This window comes from Schistocerca americana, chromosome X (assembly GCF_021461395.2).
Source record: "Schistocerca americana isolate TAMUIC-IGC-003095 chromosome X, iqSchAmer2.1, whole genome shotgun sequence".
In the NCBI taxonomy this organism is placed as follows: domain Eukaryota; kingdom Metazoa; phylum Arthropoda; class Insecta; order Orthoptera; family Acrididae; genus Schistocerca; species Schistocerca americana.
This window is the reverse complement of record NC_060130.1, coordinates 532664002-532688506: the sequence shown is the minus strand read 5'-3', so window position 1 is coordinate 532688506 and position 24505 is coordinate 532664002. Positions and strand designations below refer to the sequence as shown.

Here is a 24505-nt window from a genome sequence, read left to right as displayed (position 1 = left end):
TTTCCTTCTTCACTTTCTGTTGTGATCTCTGTGTTAAGCTAGTTGCAAAGCACAGGATCTTAATAGCAAACCACTGCACACTCTCCAGTATCTAGTATAACTGAAAAACAGAACATTTCTACAGAAGATTCACTGCAAGGTTTGTTGACAGTATTTAAGTCCTATAATCAGATTTTTCATATGAAAAACTCTTCAGGTGAGTATCCACAGGAACCATATTTGTCAGACTAGTTGACCATGTGTGGCTGTCCAACTAATCTCCAGACATTTAGTGACACTGGGATATGTCCACTGTACATGAGCGTGTTGGCCACATACGACCATACACAGCCAACTGATGGAGTGATCATAGTGACATGGGATTGGTCAGATGTAATTGGTGCAAGCAAACACCAGTTCCTGCTTGCATCTGGGTGTGTTTTGTACTTAATTACCAACTATAGACGCAGAGAAGCTTGCCAGTTGCATGAATGAGAACCAGCCACTGTGGAATATGAAACACCAGGTGTTACCAATGGCATTCTCGACTTACTGTCAGTTGGAACAGCAACCAGTGCACTTTAGGAATAATGTACATTTCAGTTTATAGTTACAGTTTTTTATTTTACCTACTGGCTGCTGGTTTAGGTACACAGTATCATCCTCAGGCCATCCTGTGACACACAGTCGTCATGCTTGCTTCCCAAGTAGGTGTGTCAAGAAGTCAATATTTGTCAGACCTTGGGAAGCAGGTGTGACTACTGTGTGCCAGTGATTGGCCTGACGATAGCACTGTTTACCAAAACCGGAAGCAAATAGGCAAAATAACCAGCAATTATAGACTAAAACATGTACTATATCTTATTGAGGAACCTACAATTGAAAGATGCAGAGGACACGAGTATGGACAGTAAGTGGAAATAATAATTTAAAAAAAATAAAAATTAAAAAAAATTAATTAAAAAACCTAAAATGTTGTGGTCAGATTTATTGAATACATGACATCTTAACTAAAACTATTACAGGTACATGTGGTGGGTATGCCAGCCGGAGTGGCCGTGAGGTTCTGGGCACTACAGTCTGGAGCCGAGTGACCGCTACGGTCGCAGGTTCGAATCCTGCCTCCGGCATGGATGTGTGTGATGTCCTTAGGTTAGTTAGGTTTAATTAGTTCTAAGTTCTAGGCGACTGATGACCTCAGCAGTTAAGTTGCATAGTGCTTAGAGCCATTTTGAACATGCGGTGGGTATTCTGTAAAATTACTTGGCTTTCCAATTTTAGTACTTCCTTGGATCAATTTCCATTTACTAGTCACTGTCTCAAACTCTCATTCTATCACTTATCAAGCTTTAGAAAGACTCATGTTCAAAGTAGTTTGCACTGGTCCACGTTCTTACACTGAGAATGATCTCGTCAGGTAAGTGTTTAGCATGTAGCCTCCTCCTTGGAAGAGCTCAGTAGTGCCCAACATCTTGCAACAAACCAAGATTTAGGCTATTAGACAATATTAATTGTTTGACACCACTTTCACTTCTAGAGTGTTGGATGCCAATACATGATTTTTTATGGAATTTTTCGATACCCTGAAGCATTTTCAGGTTCTTTATAAATTATGAGAATGTTTTTGCGAGTTACACTTTAAACATGAAATCCCAGACAGATAGTCATATCAATTTAACTTTAAAAATAAACGGGAACATAATTCTGAAAAGAGTTAGTGTCTGTAAATAATCTAATTTGCCTTCATTTAAGTCACTTGGGTAATAAATACTATATGTACTTACAGAAACTGTATGTACTTACAGGAACTCCAAATTTCATTTTCACCAGAGCGATTTATTATTTGTTAGGTATATAGCCAACTTTCTATTACAGAAACATAGTTAAATTTGCTTAATTTAATTTGATACCGAACCTTAGTATTACATGTTTTAAACAAACTTTTTCATGTGTCATACTCTGGAGACTTCGATTTTTAATTCATGGTTATTTCACATAACTTATTATTATTTTAGAATTTAGATTTTTTTTTATTTGTAAGAAGATAAAATTGTATCAGAGTTTCCACTGTTAATAAAACTACGTGTTATTACAGTTGACATGGCAGTAGAGGTTTCCGGAATATTCTATTGACAAAAGTAATGTGTGCCAGAAGTTGATGCCTATTTTGACTGCATACAGTACAGATCATAGTTTGCATGTCTCTGCAAGCAGTTCATAAAAATTCTTTGCACTAGTGTTCTCACTATGTTGCAAGCATGTCATGGTGTGAATTTTAAGTGTTGTTTAATGGAAAAATGTGACATCTTTTTAAACATGACTTTTTGTTGTGACATTACCTCATTTTTCAATTTAACATGAAACTATGCAACAAGCCACTGATATGTGAAGCAAGTGAATCAAAGGATGAGTACACGTCAAAATGTGGTGTCCTTTTTTGTTGCAAAGACCCATCATATGGCACAGCAAAAGGGCAACTTTTTTGATGATCCCTGAGCAGACGAATGTATCGTCTGCCTAATTAATACGTGATTTGATCCACTTCTCTTACCCCTGCATATTGGATGCACTAAATTAGCTATTAGTCTTCTGGAAGATTGTATAAGAAGTTATAAACATTTTTCATTTCACACCCTTCAACAAAGGGTTAACTGTCATTCTTATGGTATATGGGAAGATAGTGGTTTCAAGTGTTTGGCTCGTCTGGGATTTTTTATGTCGGATTGATATCACCTTTCGGGTTTCTTAAAAAGGCTAAAATGCAACAAGACATCAGTCTCTCTCTTCGCTATATTTCCCTGTGTGTACAGCTGGAAACATAGTTCGGACCAGCTACACAGAGTGTCGATTCTTGTGGATAACCCGGAATTCTCAGGTAATTACAGTCTTAAACTTTTTAAAATAATCGAGGAAATCTCAGGGCATTTTGTGTTTTGAATGTAGCACTGTAACTGAATTTTATTGAGTTTTATAAGTCACAAATTTTAAATACTTGATATAAATTACTGACGTTTAAAAACTGCAGTTAAACTGTTTATTGCTGGTATATAGCTCAGCCTATTGTGGTATGCTCCGTCTCCTCCCCTCCCCCACACTCGCATTCACTATTTTTAGTGTGAGTAGCCACCTTGCTATAGCTTGTAAAATAATTCAGAAAAACTGCTTATAATTTCTAAACATATTACACGAATAGTGAGGAATTCTTTATTCTGATAGGCTTGCTGTCTATGCATTCCACACGATTTGGAAACTGTCATTTCTCCCAAAAACCTTCTACTGTTGGCCTGACATTGTCTTCTTTAGAAAAAGTATGTGCAGATTAACCCAAATTTCGTGAGAGGTTACCTTCACTACTCTCCCAACTATAACATCTAGTATTCTAAATGAAGTATTTTGAAAGAAGAACCATTTGCTAGGTACCTGACCAAACTGTGCCATATACAACTTAACAACTTCCTGGTGCACTAAATATTGTTGACATTTGTGGGTTTGGTGCCGCTGAAGCTATGCAGTTTCAGCACCAAGCTATTGAACACCTGTTCATTTCTTCAGAAAATGGTGCTCACTGTTTCAGTTGTCTGTTAGAGATGCATGGAAAGTATATGGTTTCAGCCTCACCAACTGATGCAACAGCCAAAAGTCTCCACAATAATGGCATGACTAAAGAATTTTAATACACTATTACACATTGATGATATTATTCATGACAGGGTAACTTTTATTATTTGTATATTTTAAACCTGTTGTCTAATTATGTGATAAAGAAGAAGTGGCATAGCTTAAGAGATGTTTCTCGAAGAGAATACAACAAATTTATACAAAGGAGGAGTGGAGACAAAGTGCCTCTAAAGGACGTTTCATCATGGCAACATTTCCAAACTACGCTGTTTCTGAAGGACACTATTTAACACACAAGATTCCATGGGAACATTTCACCTTCCAGGATAACAATATCACATATGCTGATTTTGAACTAGAAAACAATTTTGCGTCTCATATGTCACAAGAAAGTGAACTTGCATCTGGCCCACGATACGCATCTTCAACAAGCATTTTGTCATTGCTAGTTGAAGGTACGTCCCGATAGTCTACTCTTAGTTCACAGCCAACCCATTGTCCTCAGTGATCAACCTCTATGATGAATAATATGGAATCTCCACCGAACCCATCAAGATGAAATGTCCGCAATGAACACATAGCACTCCCACATACGTGGTGACCCATTTCTTGTAACACAGAAGAAGAAACTCAGTTTTTTTTGCCAGCAATGCTGCTTTGAAGTAGGACAGTGATTACCTTTTTTAATGAGCCTGCTACTTTTTTTAAAGAACATATCTATCCACAGGAAACTTGTAGTTCATCATAAACTGCATGTTCTTCTTGATGAAGAACTGTGTGCTGTGCCTGCCACTGTCCTATCCTACAGTGTATTTCCTCAATCATCAAGCGATCTGAATATTGTGGGCACTTGCCACCTGGGAGCATTTCAGTTCATGAAGAGGAATACTCCACTTCAAGATGCAGTGACAAAAATGCTACTAACACACAAATGAAATTGTCCCTATGCCTGCTGCGGCTACGTACGTGTCGTATTTTGCTAACAGCAGTACAGGCTCATAATTGAAATATTTTATATGTTCCTTGTACAATATATGTATAGTTACTACAATGAGTTCTCCATTGTTGCAAATTGTTTGTAAACTATTTTGTAATACAATTTAGGATTATTATTGTAAGACTGTATTGTATAGCATTTTTTTCAGTTTTGACAAATGTGTATGCATCTTACCTCAGTGTTAAAGACAACTGTTCCTCAGGTTGTATAGTTTCCCTAAAATTTGACCTTTTGTAATTGTATGCTGAATAGACGGAAAGTTATGATGAAATGTTCTCGTAGGTGAAATTTCTCCCCGTGCCCCTCTTCTGTTCTTCATGTAAGTCATGAAATTCTCCTAATCTGTTTCACTGGCTTAGTATACGGGTGGCCAAGAACTACCTTTGCTTTAGGTTGGTTCTTTGTGTTGTTAGGTGGCAGTGTTTCTGACATTACTCTGCTGCCATGGATGAGCTTCAATTGGCCATAGCCGTACAACCACATGGACAACCCATTAGTCATATGAATACAGCTCCAGTAGACATCGAGGTTTACTTTGAGTTATTTAATTCACAGGATTTTAAAAGGCATATAAATTGACCTCACTCCCTATTTTGACACTCCAGTATATGGCGATTCCTTTTGTCATTGTTACGTTATAAACATGGACCTCCAAGAAAAGATTTGAGACTGATTTTCTTGTCCTAAATCTTGTCTCCAATCTAGTTTCCTCTGGAAATTAACTGAATAAATGCTGTTTGAGAATTCTGTCCACAGCTCCATAGTATTTATTTACTGTCGTAGAATGCATTAAATCTGAAGTATCCTGTAACATGTAATCGCAGACCATAAATGTACAGGTCAACTGTTTCAAAAATTGGGAAATGTTCTATTCCCAAATGAAACCCACCTGTAATAATAGTAAACAGGTACGTTTGAATGAATGAATGAATGAATGAATTGTGCGTGCTGGGGGGGGGGGGGGGGGGGGGGGGTCCTAGCTTCTACCAGTTGTCTGTTCCCCCTTTCTGCTTTAGGTACATTGTTCAGAAAAGTTAGAATATGAGTGCACTCATAATAGGATTACAAAACATATTCCGCAACAGATTCCTAACATACAAGACTCTTTGGTGGGGTACAATCTCTTCTGCAGGAGCTACACATTTAGCAAAAGTACAGTCATAGTTAACCAAAAACCTTAACTGGGGAGGATACTGTTGATAAATTGCTCAAACATTTTGCATTAGCTACATACTCCCTGAGGTATGTCGACTTAGTCAAAGTGAGCAAGGAACGAAAGAGCAAGTTTATGATGAAGAAACTCTACAGTGAAATAAAAACGAAATAAAACAATGATCAAAATAAATGCAGTCTGTTCAGAAGTGCACATCTGTGAAAAACTATGTTGATCCATCTCCTTCAATGGAATAAACTAGGGACCTCTGTGCCATCCTGTCCATAAGGTGACCGAGATTTTACTGGTCAAGCATGTCCACTCTCACAAGTGCCCTCCCAATGTTACCCAGTGTATGAGGATGGTTACTGTGATGACACACTAGAATTTTAATTGCTCCCAAACATGTTTTATAGAGTTCATTTTGGCAGACACAGCACACTGTTCATGTATTTCTGCACTATCATTTTTGAGGTATGAATCTGTCATGGGCTTATGGCCCTGTTTATGGGCTGGCAGAGTATTAAGATTTGGCACCAGGTCTGTCTTTGACCTACTATTTAGGTCCATATGCTGTGATATTAAATTCCTCTCACCATTAATCAGCATACAGAAATGAATCTCCTGGGCAAGGGGGAAGTTGGTGCTCGGCAATCTACCAATGGATCCAGCACTGTATTGACACCAGGATATACCAGAAGTGATATCATTGCACATGTTTTTGGCCAGTCTGCCAGCTGCGGACAGAGCTCAGGGCTTGGCTTACATATAGTGGGTAGCAGGAATTGCTTGATATCTACATCTACATCCATACTCCGCAAGCAATCTGACGATGTGTGGCGGAAGGTACCTTGAGTACCATTATCGGTTCTCCCTTCTGTTCCAGTCTCATATTGTTCGTGGAAAGAAGGATTGTCGGTATGCCTCTGTGTGGGCTCTAATCTCTCTGATTTTATCCTCATGGTCTACATAGGAGGGAGCAATATACTGCTTGACTCCTTGGTGAAACTTCAACAAAAGCCCATACCGAGCTACTGAGCGTCTCTCCTGCAGAGTCTTCCACTGGAGTTTATCTACCATCTCCGTAACACTTTCACGATTACTAAATGATCCTGTAACAATGCGCGCTGCTCTCCGTTGGATCTTCTCTATCTCTTCTATCAACCCTATCTGGTACAGATCCCACACTGCTGAGCAATATTCAATCAGTGGGCGAACAAGCATACTGTAACCTACTTCCTTTGTTTTCGGATTGCATTTCCTTAGGATTCTTCCAATGAATCTCAGTCTGGCATCTGCTTTACCGACGATCAACTTTATATGATCATTGCATTTTAAATCACTCCTAATGCATACTCCCAGATAATTTATGGAATTAACCGCTTCCAGTTGCTGACCTGCTACAGGTAATTTATGGAATTAACCGCTTCCAGTTGCTGACCTGCTATATTGTAGCTAAATAAGGGATCTTTCTTTCTTTCTTTCTATGTATTCGCAGCACATTACAATTGTCTACATTGAGATTCAATTGCCATTCCCTGCACCATGCGTCAATTTGCTGCAGATCCTCCTGCGTTTCAGTACAATTTTCCATTGTTACAACCTCTCGATATACCACAGCATCATCCGCAAAAAGCCTCAGTGAACTTCCGATGTTATCCACTAGGTCATTTATGTATATTGTGAATAGCAACGGTCCTACGACACTCCCCTGCGGCACACCTGAAATCACTCTTACTTTGGAAGACTTCTCTCCATTGATAATGACATGCTGTGTTCTGTTATCTAGGAACTCTTCAATCCAATCACACAATTGGTCTGATAGTCCATATGCTCTTACTTTGTTCATTTAACGACTGTGGGGAACTGTATCGAACACCTTGCGGAAGTCAAGAAACACGGCATCTACCTGGGAACCCGTGTCTATGGCCCTCTGAGTCTCATGGTCGAATAGCGTGAGCTGGCTTTCACACAATCGTCTTTTTCGAAACCCGTGCTGATTCCTACAGAGTGAATTTCTAGTCTCCAGGAAAGTCATTATACTCGAACATAATACGTGTTCCAAAATTCTACAACTGATAGATGTTAGAGATGTAGGTCTATAGTTAAAGGCTTTATCTCTGAGGACATCCCCATCTGTGTGGTGGTGGTGGTGGTGGTGGTGGTGGTGGTGGTGGTGGTGGTGGTGGGTCTCTGGTTCAGACCATTGCATAGGCCTATAGTTGTGGTTGCTAAAGGCTGTGTTAGGGCTGAATTCAGCCACAGGTTTTGTGTGTTATTGTACCCAAAACTGAGTCCTATTACTGAACATATGCTCGTGTCTGGCCACTAATCAAAAAGCTGGTGCCCCCCTGTGACCAATGCTAATACCTTGCATCTGCCCTGGGATCTGACCCAAGGTACAAGTCCAGACATAGGATTCTGTACAGTAACAGATACTTTAACACTCACTGTAGGCTTACAGGGACAGGTGCAGAAGGTCAAACAGTTTGTGAGGTCTGTGCACATGCAAAATTTTAGCTGACCTGTGGCCATAGATAGGAGCAGTTGTGTACATTACATGGAAGTCCCCTGCCTGTTGAAGATTCTCAACAACTCTTGTTTTGTGTAATCAGCAACAGCAGGTATCAATAGCAATGCAGAAATGATGCGGCGCACTACGACAACTGCTGCCAATGGTGGAAATGGTACGTCACATGGGCTGTGACTGTCACAAGGAGCTAAGGCAGCCAGCTGGCCAGTCTTCTATTGTGGTGTGTATGAAGTACTTAGTTGTCTTACCACTGTTACTATAATAAACCTGCTTAGTTTATGGACTGTATTGGTTTCACTGTTGGTTTACATTCACTGTGCAACTTACGATGACTATTGTTCCATTTAGAGTTTAAACTTTACACTTTCAAAATGAATGATAGTGAAAATGCTCCACCTCAGAAATAGATGCTGATTGAAAAGTGGTGATGGTCAGATATACAATACTATTTGGCTGGCGGAACAGTTGGAACACAGATGAAGTTAACAGGGGGCCATCATCTGTAAAAGTAGTTAAGGGGAATGCTCTCTATTGCAAACATAGTTGTAAGGGCACATATGGTAGCATCTGCTGTTCTTTTAGACATCCATGGCTTGTAGGAAAAAAATTGAGGGTACAACTGCTACCAAATGATCTTTGGTTGATCGAGTCGTGTACATTCAGAGCTCTTGTAAAGATGTGTATTTAACTGAGTAATAACAATTAAGGCACTATTATATCGTAAGTAAATTAGTACCTGTTGTAAGGTGTAAATTGAAGGTTTCACATTTAATTACACATTTTTTGGAAAAAGAAAATATTTTATAGGCACAAATTTTGGACTAGGTTTTGTTTATGTTACTGTATACTATAAGTTACACGATTATTTCAATAAAGTACAGTTTCTGTTGGTAGTGTAGCCTTACACACTATCCATTTGATTCTCTAGTGAGTAGCCAAAGAGGAAAGTGCATATAATGTAGGCTCAGTTCTTTGTTTACTTTTCTTTCATCATGTAAACATTGCAGGTTTAATCATTTCTATTTATCTGGAAGTTTTGAATATTAGTTGAGTAGTATAGTAAGTTATTCTTGTTTAATTTAGACTAAAGCTAAAGATTGTTTGGCATGAGTGAGAAGTGTATGATTTGCTGAAGGATTATTTCTGTGGCATGGTGTGAGGGTTGTTGCAGTGTCTTTCATGGGGTGAATATAGCATGGGAATCGGGGACATAAATAAGGCTCATTGGCTGTGTAGTATTTGCTGCAGATATAGGAAGATAGTGGAACAAGGAGAAGATTGCTGCCCTTCTGGTGGAACTAGGTAAGACAAAACAAGGTCCGGAAAGGTTAATGGGGGAGAAGGAAAAAGAGGCAGGAAGTGACAACAGGTTATAGAAGAAATAGGAATAGGACTGTCTCTGGCAGTGTTGTTGTAAATGTGGAAAACAGGTTTGGTCTGTTGTCACAGTTGAAAACTGATGCACCACAAGTAGATGTAGGAGTAGACAGGACAATATAAACTTTCAAGAAGTGTTTGCAAAGAAAGAATTCAGAAAAAGCTGTGAAGGAGAAGAATAGGAAGAGCAAGAAGAAGAAGAAGAAGTAGTAGTCTTTGTTCTTAGGTAGTTCAAATGGTAAAGGTTTTGGCCAACTGGTGGTCAGGTTACCAGGTCATAAGTGTTTTTAAGCCTAATGCAGGTCTGGGTCAGGTGATAGAGGCTGGAGCAGGCAACAGCATAGTGACCCTAATTATTCAATTGAGTGTGAGCAACCAGGCATACTGGTGTTGAGCTTTTATCTGTTCTGAGGCACCATGACTGGCCCCATTTAATCGCTATTAGCAAAGTTAATTTGTAGGTGGAATGGCTTCTTGGATCAGGTATGGGGTCACATATCACTGTGGTTCTTGTTGACTATAAGTAGATGGGACTATACTAGGCATGGCCTTTAACACAATGGGACAAGCAAGGGAAAACTGTCTCTGCTAATAGCAAATAACTTTAGGGGGTACTATCACAAGTGGTGAAGTACCAAAACACAAGTTTTTTTAAGGATAGGAAGGGCAGAAACAAAAGATTTTCAGAGACAGGCTGAAAATGACATTCACATTCATAAAACAGGCAGCCAGAAAGCAAATCTAATGCACACAGTTCATACAGACAGCCTCTGATTGAAACTGGAGGTACTCAAAAATTGACAGAAAAATTAGGTTCATCTAGTTGTAATTCAGCCAGCGCACAAAATCAGTTATCCTTATTGCATCAGAATATCTGACGACTGGGATAAGCATATTTGTGTTGAAGACAGAGTTGACCGAACCAGTTGATATAATCTGCCCCTCTGATCATCATGTGACACTGGTAGAGAGATGTTAAACGTTACAGGATTCAAGTTAGCTTCTTACTTCTGTAGAGAAAATATGGAAAGAGGAGTAGTTGCCACATTTGTCAGAAACTGTTTTGATTTAAAGAACATTTATATCAATAAATTTTTCTCGGAGCAGCACTTAGAATCTTGTGCAACAGAAGTAGCATTTCATAAGTCCTTTGGAATAGTAAGAATATACCGAGTACCTTCAGGGAACTTTAACCTCTTCATTAAAAAAAAAAAAAAAAAAAAATCTGGAAAATCCGTTGCCCCATCTCACAGAGACAGAGATAGAGAGAGAAAAGGAAATATTGGTTGCTGTTGGTCGATTTTGGTGTGGATTTATTGAAAAGCTCTGACAGTAAACAAATAGACAAATCTAGGAAAATAAGTCAAATCTCAAAACTAATAGTAAATGGCCTATCTGATCATGACATGCAGCATCTTGGGTTGAATGTTGAAACTTGTCAGGATTGTAGCAGCACCACCATTTAGGAGAGGGAAAGTTAGTTTTGTGCTATATTCTGAACACAAGTTACAGCCAGGTGTGAGCTGGACTGCAGTGAGTTACGCTGACCAGCGGTTGCGAAGTGGAATGGAGGCCACAGGGCCATCAAACCACTGAAAAGAATAAACGCGGCGGCTCGCATGGTGCAAGCTACAGGCAGAACGGGCCTAATGGTGCAACCGGGGTGTGGTGGGTACGTGACGCGGAGCGATGCGTTAGCGAAACAGAGGCGTGCAGCTGAGTATAAATAGGTGGTGTTTTCTAACAAGATTGATTCAAGTGTGGCAGATCTCCTGGACAGCAGAGGAGGTCACACTACTGGCGACACACGGCAGCAGATGGGGCACCAGCGTCCCAGCCCACGGCGAGCCATTGTTTTGACCCTCTGAGGCCAAAGTGCGGCATTCAAGTGTGGCAGCTCTCCTGGATGGCAGGACATGTCACTCCACCGGGCTACATGCAGCAACAGATGGGGTGACAGTGTCCCAGTCCACGGTGGGTCGCTGGTTCAGCCCTCTGAGGTCAACACGGGGTCTGCAGCCAGCCAGGGCAGGCCACTCTTTGGCTCGCTACCGCAGGCAGTTGTGTCTGCTCCTGACACACGCTGGAGACTTCTGTGGCTAGGGCCACAGGTTCGGATGCCGGATCAGGGGTGGTCGTTGCCGCCGTGTTCTCAGCTACGCTAGTGAGGAAGAAGCAGCAGCAGGGCCAGCTTACAGCTCCCAGTAGAGCAGCGCAGAGTCAACGGGGACGGTGGCCACTGAGTCGGCTGCTGGCACAGCCATCCTGACGTAATCTGAACTCTACAGCTGGCGACCAAGGCCAGCACGACACAGCATTGCGTTGCACAGGTTGCTGGGTCAGTGGCCTCAGCATTGCGGGGCCTGTGACATGGACCGACGTCAACGAAGCACTGTAGTGGAAACGAATAAATCATTTGGAAAGCTTGGCCGAGTTTTAATATGGCACCTCCTGGCACCCACCCACTACATGTGGTGTCAATACGCCACATTCGGCATCTGATGCCACAACAGGATTTTAAAAAAATCTATTAATTCTGAGTATAGGAAGGTAATAAATCACTCAAAAATTGAAAATGTCAGGAGATTGCTCAGATGTGAACTGGATTGATGTTTACAGTACTTCTGACTAAAATGGAAAATACAAAGGATTCATTAATGAAGTTACTTCCTCTTTTGAACTTTTCCCCCCTAAAGACAAATCAAACAGAAGTCTAAAAATAAACCATGGATTACACAAGGAATGAAGATATCGTGGGACAAAAAGAAGACTGTATCTACTATCTAGAAACAGCTATGATGTTAGCATTGTAAGGCATTACAAAGAACACTGCAAAAACATTGAAGCAAGGAATCCAGAAATCTAAGCAACTTTATCAAGGAAAAGAGGTTATTACGTCAGGTAACAAAATAAAAACTATACGTGATATAGTGAAGCAAGAGACAGGTGGGGCCAAAAAGGAGGAGGAGGAGGAGGAGGAGGATATTAGTGTTTAACGTCCCGTCAACAACGAGGTCATTAGAGACGGAGCGCAAGCTGGGGTGAGGGAAGGATGGGGAAGGAAATCGGCCATGCCCTTTCAAAGGAACCATCCCGGCATTTGCCTGAAGCGATTTAGGGAAATCACGGAAAACCTAAATCAGGACGGCCGGAGACGGGATTGAACCGTCGTCCTCCCGAATGTGAGTCCAGTGTGCTAACCACTGCGCCACCTCGCTCGGTAAGGAAGAGGGACAGATAGCTCTAAAAATAAATGATACATTGGTAACAAGTACATGTAGTGTTACATACTTCCTAAACAGTTTGTTTCTGTCACTGACAACTTGCAGTTATCAGGTTTGGTAAACAGTGCAACGGAGTATTTTGGGACGAGTCTTTACAAATAACTTCAGTAGGATGGAAATGACACTCATGTCTCCCAAAGAAGTAGCATCCCTCTTAAAATCTAAGAACTCTGGTGTATATGATGACATACCAATGGAGTTCTATCTTTAGTTATTTGTGTAATCAGTCTCGTATCAGCAAACATTTTCAGACTGGCTAAAATATGTTGAAGTTAAGCCTCTTTACAAGATGAGGGATACAATGATACCATCAACCAGTTTCATGTTGCCAGCTTTTTCAAAATTATTTGTAAAGGTTATGTTCAAGCACCTCCTTAAGCATCTGACTGCAAATAATGTATTGTCCAAGTCACAGTTTGAGTTTCTTAAGAGTTTAGATGTAAAGAAAGCTATTTACACGTACAGTGAGAATGTACTTAATTCATTAGATAACAAATTAGAGGTAACTGGCATTTTCTGTGACTTGTCGAAAGCCTTTGTGTGAATCACAGCATTCCTATAAGTATATTAGAATTTTATGGTGTCACCAACAGTGCTGCGAAATGGTTTGAGTTTTATCTAACTAATAGGAAATAAAGTGTGTCATTGCACAATACCTGTGTAGTAAGCAGTCAGTCATCATCTGATTGGGAAATGATTACATTTGGTGTTCCTCAAGGTCCCATCTTGGGTCCACTGCTTTTTCCTTGAGTGCAATAATGACCTCTCATCTGTCATCTGCCAGATGACAAGTTTGTTTTGTTTGCAGATGATACAAACATTGCAATAAGTAGCAAGTGAAGTACAGATATAGAAATAGCTGCTAATCAAATGTTCACTGACATTAATAAATGGATTAAAGCTAACTCACTGTCATTAAACATTGAAAAGACCACTATATGCAGTTCAGAACCCATAAGATTTCCTTCTTGCATGTTTATAACATATGAGGACATGCAGCTCAAAGAAGTCGACAGTGTTAAATATAAATTCATTTGGTAAGTGCACACCACAGAATTGCCAAAGCGCGTAAACAAGTCTGTATTTGCAATTAGAATGTTGCCAGATGGAGCGATATAAATATAAAAACTAGCATACTTTGCTTGCTTTCATTCTATTATGTCATATGGGATCATATTCTGGGATAACTCATCAAACCAAGCAGAAGCATTCTAGCATGCAAAAGCAAGTAATAATACTCATTTGTGGTGTAAATTCAAGGACATCATATAGAAACCTGTTGAAGGAACATTGTACTTTAACCACTGCTTCTCAGTGTATTTATTCCTGTATGAAATTTGTCACAAGTAAGATATCTATTTCCATCCAATAGCTCAACATATAGTACCAATACCAGAAATAAGATTAAGCTACATAAAGACCTAAAATCACTTACCTTGGTCCAGAAAGGTGTCCAGTATTCACAAACACACATTTTCAATAAATTGCCAGAAACCATTAAGAACTTGGTTTCAGATAAAGCACGGTTTAAACAGAGTTTGAAAGACATTTTTATAGGCAACTCCTTGCACTCTATTCATCTCTTAGTCCAGCTTAAGCAAAACTGTTTCTTATATTTCTGTTTTGACAGTACTTGGTCACAACAGTCAAGATTTGGTTTTTTGTATATTATAAATTTATTAAAAGTGCATAACTATTTCATTCTGACAGTATATTACTTCTGTAAATATTAACAATTCCAGTTTTCTCTAATGCATTTACTGTTTTGACAGTCTCCTGTGACAAATGCTTGGGGTAGTGGGTTTTATATTCAAATTTCCTATCTTATACTTTCAGACTTACTCCACACTCACGAGAATCATCTCAATTTTAGATCTATGGAATGAAACCTTTATCCAATCCAATCACCACCATTACTGCATGAAATGGTTCGGCGACAACATATGCTCAGTCCCATGGCTGATCTGGGTTGGTCACAGGGAAAAATCGTTGGGCTGGGGCTACCTGAGTTTGCACACAGGCATAGCTGGCTTGGACCACCTGTTCAACATCTTTGTCCAGTCAGGGACAGTAAACATAATGGACCACATGGGATTTCATACTAGGCATTTGGAAGATGTGAGGCAGAGCATGGATGGGATGACATCCCGGCTTTCTTCTTCCTTAGTAGCCAGCAGTGGAATGCCTTTGGTGGCATTCAATTGGTGGCACGTGCCATGACATTGACACTTGTTTGGGAAGAGACAAGAAAGGTTTGTCAGCCTGTTAAAGGAAAAATGCTTGGCATTTCAGTGGAGGCAGTGACACCACACTTGTTTGTTGTGCTACTCAGGACATGACTTACATAGATGTGATGCATTAGGGCACATTGTCAGCATTATTGTGAATCTCCGTTATGGGCTGTTGCTTGCTCTGGGTGCCAAGGTGGCTTCATAGATAGTGGTCAGAAGCACACACTGGGGAAGTGGAGAAAGTATCCAGATCTGATGTAGATTACAGAATATCATGTGACAGTTGGTTCTTAGAAGATTATTTTGTATTTTGATCATCTCTGGACTGTTGATCACAGTGTCAACTACTAGGCCTGATAGTTACTGCACTGTCTTTCTGAAAAACTTGCTGTGCATTAGAAGCAATGTCAAATGATCTAGTGAAGTGCAATACTGCTCTGAGAGAAAGATCTGATGATGGAAGTGCTGTTGATTGTACTTCCTGATCACTAGTTAAGCGAAGAACCAAGTTGTGATTTGGCATAGGATTCACTACACTGTTTATATGTGAAATTGCAGTGATTTAATAAGTCTGTGATGGAAGCCACTTACAGCTGACCAGACTGTTTATTATATCAGTTAAATTTTAGCCTTGCAGCTGCTATTTGATTTTGCTGGTGATAATGGTTAGACAGTAAATCACAGAAACTTGCCATGTAGCTGAAACAACTGCAGAAAATTTTCTCATGAATTGTCCAAAATGTTCTCCGTTGTGAAGCAAACAGCCTATGGCAATCCAGGCTTGGTATACTGTTTATCTTACAGTGTTTGAATGATGTTCAGCTTCATAGGTTAACTGGCCAGGACAACAGGTTTCTCTCTGACCCGATGTTCATGTTGATATGGTGCAATACTGATGTGCAAGTCTAGACAGTCAGAAACAGCCATATCCTGAAGTAATGAAGTGAAGTAGTCCTCAGTCCAAAGTTCACTGAAAACTCAGCATTTTAGTAAACAAAATTCAAATGAAGGTGATATGTCTTTGCCTTCCTTCAACTAGAGAACCAGCTGACAGTTATCGAGAGATAGATTAACTACAATTTAATTTAGCATTTTTCACATACTTGGTACCATTTACAATTACTAGTTATTTCCCTTCCTATTCCACTATCAAACAGCGCAAAGGAAAAAATGACTGTCTCTGTATGAACCCTAATTTCTCTGATCTTGTCTTCACAATCCTTACTTTAAATGTACATTGACTGACTACAGTAGAGTCATTCTGCTGTCCTCTGCAAATGCCAGTTCTCTAATTTTCTCATTAGTGTTTTGGGAAAAGGAGGCTACCTTCCCACCAAGTATTCCCATTTGATTTCACAAGGCATTTCTGTAACACTCCTATGTTGATGGAACCTACCAATAACAATCTGGCAGCATGTCAGCCTTGATGTCTTCCTTTACTCTGACCTGGTGGGGTCCCAACACGCAAGTACTAAAGAATGGATTGCACAAGCGTTCTTTACAGTGTCTCCTTTATAGATATGCAACAATTTCCTAAAACTCTCCAAGTAAGTGGAAATCTGCACCCAGAAGACATGGTTTGATGTCAGTGTCCCTTCATATCAGTACACAAGTATGTGTATGATTAGACTTCGATTCTGTGACAGGCAGAATAGCCTCCATGGTGCATTAACATTTTTCACATTTAGTGCTGTTAGCAGGCCTGGTAGGGTACATATGGGGAGTGAACCACCTTAGACGTTGAGTGATCATTGTGGAGGATGCAGGGCTGTCACATACTGGTGTGACAGTGTTAGCTGCACCCGTCAGTTTTAAAGGGCCTTGCTTGTGGGTCTGCATTCAGCCATGTGGTCTAATTGTGCAATATCTGGATTTGTGGGACATTCAGATGTGACAGTAAACGGCATAGGACCTTGTGGGGTTCCTTACTCATCAGTAAGGTTCCAGCTGACCGTGTCTGCCCACCACAAGGTTGGATTAGTTTGTTGTGCATCAAGCACATTGTAACCTCTTCATATATGCACCTGCCATCTGAGAACACACAATGGACCTCATGCAATATTCTGGGTCAACCCTCACAATTGGTCTGATACTAGCAGCACCTGGATTAGGGAATTACCATTCCATGTGTTGGCTGCCATTAACACAACACAAATGGCTGCATCTGCAATGCTGCTGTGAGCACAAAATTTGGACTGCTGATGAATCTTGTTTCTACCATAGCCCAGATGACCATTGTCAGTGAATATGGCAATGACCTGGGAAGAGGTCGATTCTTCTAATATTTGAGAGGTACAGCAGTGTTATTCCTTGTCATAATGTGGGGAGCCACCAGGTATGACTTCAGGTCACAGCTGTTAATGATTGAAGCAGCTCTGACAGCACAGTAATACATCATAGATATCCTGTGTTCTCATATGTTACCTCTCATGCAAAAGTGTCTTGGTGTCATTCTTTCAACACTACAATGCTCATTCACACGTGGCACACCTGTCTGTGATGATGTACTCCCATGGTCAGCAAGATCTCTAGATACATGTCTGGAACCAGCTTTTATCTAAACTCTGACTCAGTATCAGTATCAAGGACTATTTACAACAGTTGTAGCCAGCTTGCCTCCTATTTCCTTCTCCCTTTCTCAGTGCCTCACTTTTGCCAGCAATGTATTGTGAGCAGCTGTTGCTCTGTGAGAGTTATTTGTCTGTTTTTAAGGATAGATAATATTTAAAAACAAACTTTTGGTATAGTATTAATTGTAATTTTCATTGGAGCTGTTACATCAGTTTCAAGATGGAAGCAAGGTACAATTCTACTTTCCACCTCTAGTAATTCATAAATTTCCATATACAGCACTTCTTAATGAAATACTTTAGTTTAAAATCGTATATGTCACATAGGATTTATTGTCAAAACTCAGGGAAAAACGTGTAGGGAATCAGATGAGATGTATCTTAAAGGGCAAAAAAAAACTTTTCTTTCACTCTGATATACATAGTTTTGTACTTGCAGAAATTGTAAATTTTACTACTGAGTAATGTGGCATAGTAGTAAGACCCTGTACTTATATTTAGAAGAACAGTGGTTCAAATCTCCATCGGGCCTTAAAAATTTAGGTTCTCTGTGGTTTTTTTATATTGCTTAAGCCAAAATGTTTCATTTGAAAGCACACAGGAAATATTGTTCCCAGTCAAAGCTTGTGCTCAGTCTTTAATGACCTCATTGTTGACAGGATATCAACGCCTACTTTTCCTTCCTTTGTTCCTTACTCGGATGTACAGATGCAGTTTGATTTGTACTCAGATGACAAGACACTATAGGGGCAATTTTTTGCATTAATGGAATAGCTCAATAACAAGAATGGTAATCATAATTACAGTCCCCTAATTAGGTGTGTAGTCACTGCAATGTATTGGATTCAAGAAGATTTCTGAAGTTCCCCAGGAAGATTTTGCCACCCCAGCACTCGGGGAGGGGAGGGGGGGGGGGTGTGTGACACCTGAGATAGGCTTATAAGAGCCCGAAACCGGTCGTGATAATAAAAGAAATTTACAACTGAAGCGGTATTTTCAACCTCTGGCATCCTCATTTAGGTTTTCCTATGTCAAGGTTTTCCTATGTCAAGGTTTTCCTATGTCAAGGTTTTCCTATGTCAAGGTTTTCCTATGTCAAGGTTTTCCTATGTCAAGGTTTTCCTATGTCAAGGTTTTCCTATGTCAAGGTTTTCCTATGTCAAGGTTTTCCTATGTCAAGGTTTTCCTATGTCAAGGTTTTCCTATGTCAAGGTTTTCCTATGTCAAGGTTTTCCTATGTCAAGGTTTTCCTATGTCAAGGTTTTCCTATGTCAAGGTTTTCCTATGTCAAGGTTTTCCTATGTCAAGGTTTTCCTATGTCAAGGTTTTCCTATGTCAAGGTTTTCCTATGTCAAGGTTTTCCTATGTCAAGGTTTTCCTATGTCAAGGTTTTCCTATGTCAAGGTTTTCCTATGTCAAGGTTTTCCTATGTCAAGGTTTTCCTATGTCAAGGTTTTCCTATGTCAAGGTTTTCCTATGTCAAGGTTTTCCTATGTCAAGGTTTTCCTATGTCAAGGTTTTCCTATGTCAAGGTTTTCCTATGTCAAGGTTTTCCTATGTCAAGGTTTTCCTATGTCAAGGTTTTCCTATGTCAAGGTTTTCCTATGTCAAGGTTTTCCTATGTCAAGGTTTTCCTATGTCAAGGTTTTCCTATGTCAAGGTTTTCCTATGTCAAGGTTTTCCTATGTCAAGGTTTTCCTATGTCAAGGTTTTCCTATGTCAAGGTTTTCCTATGTCAAGGTTTTCCTATGTCAAGGTTTTCCTATGTCAAGGTTTTCCTATGTCAAGGTTTTCCTATGTCAAGGTTTTCCTATGTCAAGGTTTTCCTATGTCAAGGTTTTCCTATGTCAAGGTTTTCCTATGTCAAGGTTTTCCTATGTCAAGGTTTTCCTATGTCAAGGTTTTCCTATGTCAAGGTTTTCCTATGTCAAGGTTTTCCTATGTCAAGGTTTTCCTATGTCAAGGTTTTCCTATGTCAAGGTTTTCCTATGTCAAGGTTTTCCTATGTCAAGGTTTTCCTATGTCAAGGTTTTCCTATGTCAAGGTTTTCCTATGTCAAGGTTTTCCTATGTCAAGGTTTTCCTATGTCAAGGTTTTCCTATGTCAAGGTTTTCCTATGTCAAGGTTTTCCTATGTCAAGGTTTTCCTATGTCAAGGTTTTCCTATGTCAAGGTTTTCCTATGTCAAGGTTTTCCTATGTCAAGGTTTTCCTATGTCAAGGTTTTCCTATGTCAAGGTTTTCCTATGTCAAGGTTTTCCTATGTCAAGGTTTTCCTATGTCAAGGTTTTCCTATGTCAAGGTTTTCCTATGTCAAGGTTTTCCTATGTCAAGGTTTTCCTATGTCAAGGTTTTCCTATGTCAAGGTTTTCCTATGTCAAGGTTTTCCTATGTCAAGGTTTTCCTATGTCAAGGTTTTCCTATGTCAAGGTTTTCCTATGTCAAGGTTTTCCTATGTCAAGGTTTTCCTATGTCAAGGTTTTCCTATGTCAAGGTTTTCCTATGTCAAGGTTTTCCTATGTCAAGGTTTTCCTATGTCAAGGTTTTCCTATGTCAAGGTTTTCCTATGTCAAGGTTTTCCTATGTCAAGGTTTTCCTATGTCAAGGTTTTCCTATGTCAAGGTTTTCCTATGTCAAGGTTTTCCTATGTCAAGGTTTTCCTATGTCAAGGTTTTCCTATGTCAAGGTTTTCCTATTTCAAGGTTTTCCTATTTCAAGGTTTTCCTATTTCAAGGTTTTCCTATTTCAAGGTTTTCCTATTTCAAGGTTTTCCTATTTCAAGGTTTTCCTATTTCAAGGTTTTCCTATTTCAAGGTTTTCCTGTCACTTTTTAAGTAAAAAGGAGTATTTTATGGCCGATGCCTTGCATCCCACCCTGTTCTAATGGTATCAAGCATTATCTTTCCTTCCACAAATATACATCTCCAGCACTGGAACTGTCATGGGGTGTGCTGGCCTTACTGCATGTTGTATATTGGGCCCCACTCATGGATGCACAATTGTAATCCAATATTCTTGGGGCTGTGGTCAAGTGTGTGATCCTACTAAAAATTCAGTTCTTTCCACGGATCTTAGTTGGGTCACACACACTAACAATCAGGCTCCTGAAATGGTGTGTTATGAGTTTGAAACAAAGGTAAAAATAAATATATAGCTCATTTGCACCAAATTAAATGAACATTGATGCAAGTACATAACAGCTCTAGCTCGCTGCAGTTAAATTTTGATTGTGAATAACCAGTGTTTTATTTGGTACTATTTAATCCACTTATCTTAAAAAAAGACTGCTACAATCATCTGGCCTTGTTGCAGAATATTTCATCAAAGTTCATACTCAGCTATCATGTAACTATTGATGAATATTCTTTCATTAGTACTAAAGTCTTCAAGTTCACATGTGAACAAACCTCAATTTTATCAGCAAGGCTGTGGCAACTGTCAAGTACCAAAATCTAACAGAAGTGCAGACCCACACATAATACAATGAAATTTTTTAAGTACTACAACACTGCAGCTTACTTTCTACTCCGAAAAACAGCCTCAGACAGAGAATACAAATAAGAGCGAAGTCGATAATATCAATGCTCAAGAGTTCAACTGTACAATTTCCTACGGGTGGCAGCTTGGCTACATGTATATGCAGACATCATCCTCATCCTCCTCCTCCTCCTCCTCCGACTGTCACACTCGAAACTACAAAATGTCGAGGACACTGGTTCTGACAAATGTTGGTATTATTAATTATACATCAGTGGCCACCAAAGTTGCAAACCATGAAGGCTGCCTGCAACAAAAGTCAAATTAGCAATCAGCATACTACATGCTTGGTTGTACAAATTATTAGCATTTCAGCGTACCCGTACAAAGTGGGTATAGTGTGATGCCATCTATATTCTACATATGAGGAAAGATTGTGCCATGGATTTCTGATTCAGAAATCATTTGAATGTATGTTATCTGTGAGATCACGTTATGCCTCACGTAAGGAGGACCATCTACCAGCCAGGACAGAATACAACTACAACAGGATTGTGGCCTATTTAGACTGCTGTATATCTTTCCATGATACTGCTATTGACATTGATCGGGATTCAAACTGTCATGTGATAAGGGAATCGATGGGGTCAAGAAGGTTGTATTCAGTACCATGCAAGATATCAACTGCACCCCATGACTAGTGTTGGAAAGGACTGAGATATTGTAGTATCCTGCCATTGTTGTGGGTTCCCTTAATGCAGTAGCAGAGGTGTGCACCGAACAACAACGGATACAGGAATGGGGTGGAGACACTAGGAAACTACTGTATGGCTCCGTGTGTGTGTGTGTGTGTGTGTGTGTGTGTGTGTGTGTGTGTGTGTGTGTGTGTGTGTGTGTGTGTTCCTTTCTGCTACATTGCAGTACATATAACAACACTCCCTTATTTGCTACCTTTCATGTTGTAATTTTAATGACCATCAGTGTGTATTGATAGAGCGTTGGCCACTGTGGGACTTCAGACATCATTGTACCTTCATTATTTCACATTAAAGCAATTAAAAACAAATTCCACCTATTCTTGCAAAACATCTAGGTAAATAATTTTTACGTAATTATTACATGAATGATGGTGTGTGTTCTTTCAGACATGTCCTAAGGAACAGACCACACATTCATACGAATAAACTGATTCACCTCATTGGGCAAGAAATTCCCATCATTCAGTATGGATGCACATTTACATTTGGCCTCCATTTGGCATCTAAAATTAGTGAGCACTGACGACATGGGCAGGTACTACAAAGAAGTGGCACTAGGTGAGAATGTGTGTTGGGCAGGGAGCCTGCTAACATAATCCGTGGATTTGGGAAAAAAAAACTGTGTCTGGGAGGTGCGATGCTTAACGCAACTGCCTAGTAAGCAGGAGATCTTGGGTCTGAGTCCCAGTCTGGCACACAGTTTCACTTATCGCCACTGATTTTGCATTAAGTCCTGACACAGCTGATATTAGTTCTTTCCCTTTCCTTTCCCCCCCACCATCTCCATTCAATTACATGAAAAGTTTCAGAATCATACTACCTACAAACGCGGCATATGTATTTGATGTTGCATTTTTTTCTACAATGTGCTCACAGAGGCTGCATACCATACACCACTTTCAAATGAAATTATTTGTAGCCATTTTCTAGAAACAAATGTTTACAACAGAAAAAAATCCCATGTTAACAAATCAGCTTTTAACCAATATTTTCATCAGTCTCTGAGAAATTTCAATAAGAACTTAGTCACTGAAATTAGGTTTTGACCAAAACCACTTTAAGAATAGCTTTTCTTCTAAGAAATAAATATTAAAAAGGTTGCAGACAATCCCAGGTATCATGAAGTTCCTAATGTACCTTTCATCTTCAAATAAATTACTCTAAATTACTAAGAGAGAAAACATCAGTAATTCAAAATCGATTCTTATTGTTGGCAGGAATAAGATAAAACATCATGACCACCCCTTGTAATACCACTGAACATTATCAGAATTGTACAAATGCTAACAAATTCTGAAAAATTAGAAGCAGTGGGAAATTCTATCAATAATTAATATTTCATAAGCTCTATACAGTCACGTATATGTTATCATTCATGCACAAAATAAATCGATTTTGCGAGCAACAATCCTATTTATGATAGACTAGTGCCAACTGTCACATCTCAATAGAGCTAATAGATTTGCATTGCAATCATGAAATATTTAGATGGTGAAGTGTGTGCCTCCTACTGAGTTGTGAAAGTGTTGTATTGCAGCATACATAACGTAAAACTCCATGTCTGTTGCACTCAGTTTTTGCTTTGCTGTCATAAGCATTTGCAAGAAAAATGCTATGGGCTGCCAGACTATGTACAAGTTGCTGCAAGGTGGCTCCGACCTATAACTGGCCTGCATTCACCATTAACACTGTCAGTGCACTATGCCACAGGTGCATGAGGAGCATCGCTTGAGCTGCATATAACTTAATTTAGTTGAACGCCACCAGTTCCTTAACACACTTCACTTTCCTCCTGCCAGCCATATATTTTTCCTTTCAACAACTCTGCAAGGGATGTCTGCAGTTTGCAAGATTCCCTCATTCTAAACTGATACTGTTATTACTCATCTTAGTCTGTAGAGGGTGGTATATGTGACGTACAGCGTAACTGGTCAGCATTTCCACCCGGAATTTGCGAGTTTAATTCGGACGTTCCTTGATCCACCTTGGTGGTCGTGTCATCTTATTACCTCCTACATGTGCATGGTGCAGCTCTCGTAAATGTTGTCCCGACCAGATTCTTCATTGGCGCATTGGATGTCTGTCGGTTGAAGCTAATTATCTGAAATTGCTGTCGATCAACTTTGGGGTATCTATTTACTTGAAATTGACATTCAGAATGCCGTAATATCACTTCTATTCCTATTAGATCAATAATGAAACACTCATATCACAAACTACTCATATCACAAACTACTCATAACCAAGAGCATGGCTACCATCGAATAAGACAGGAAGAGCTCTTAATGCTGACTGCTGACTCTGGCGCGCAGTCCGTATCTCTTACTAGTTTCGTCACAGATCGCGGATTTCCGATCAAGTTCATACTTACTAAGATATGCATTTGTTAATGAACAGGTGTGAATTTTAATGAGGAAAAATTATGATAAATGGTTTTAAACATCCAGAGGCTCCTAGTATTCATGTTGTCATAAATGACAAACTATTAAATATAAATAAACAAAATCGGTGACTGGTGCCAAGATGGCAG

General features: G+C 39.7%; 1 pseudogene; it reads left to right on the top strand.

Annotated features, from left to right (window-relative positions):
• Positions 1–180: 180 nt before the first annotated feature.
• Positions 181–4532, top strand: LOC124556126 (annotated as a pseudogene).
• Positions 4533–24505: the final 19973 nt, after the last annotated feature.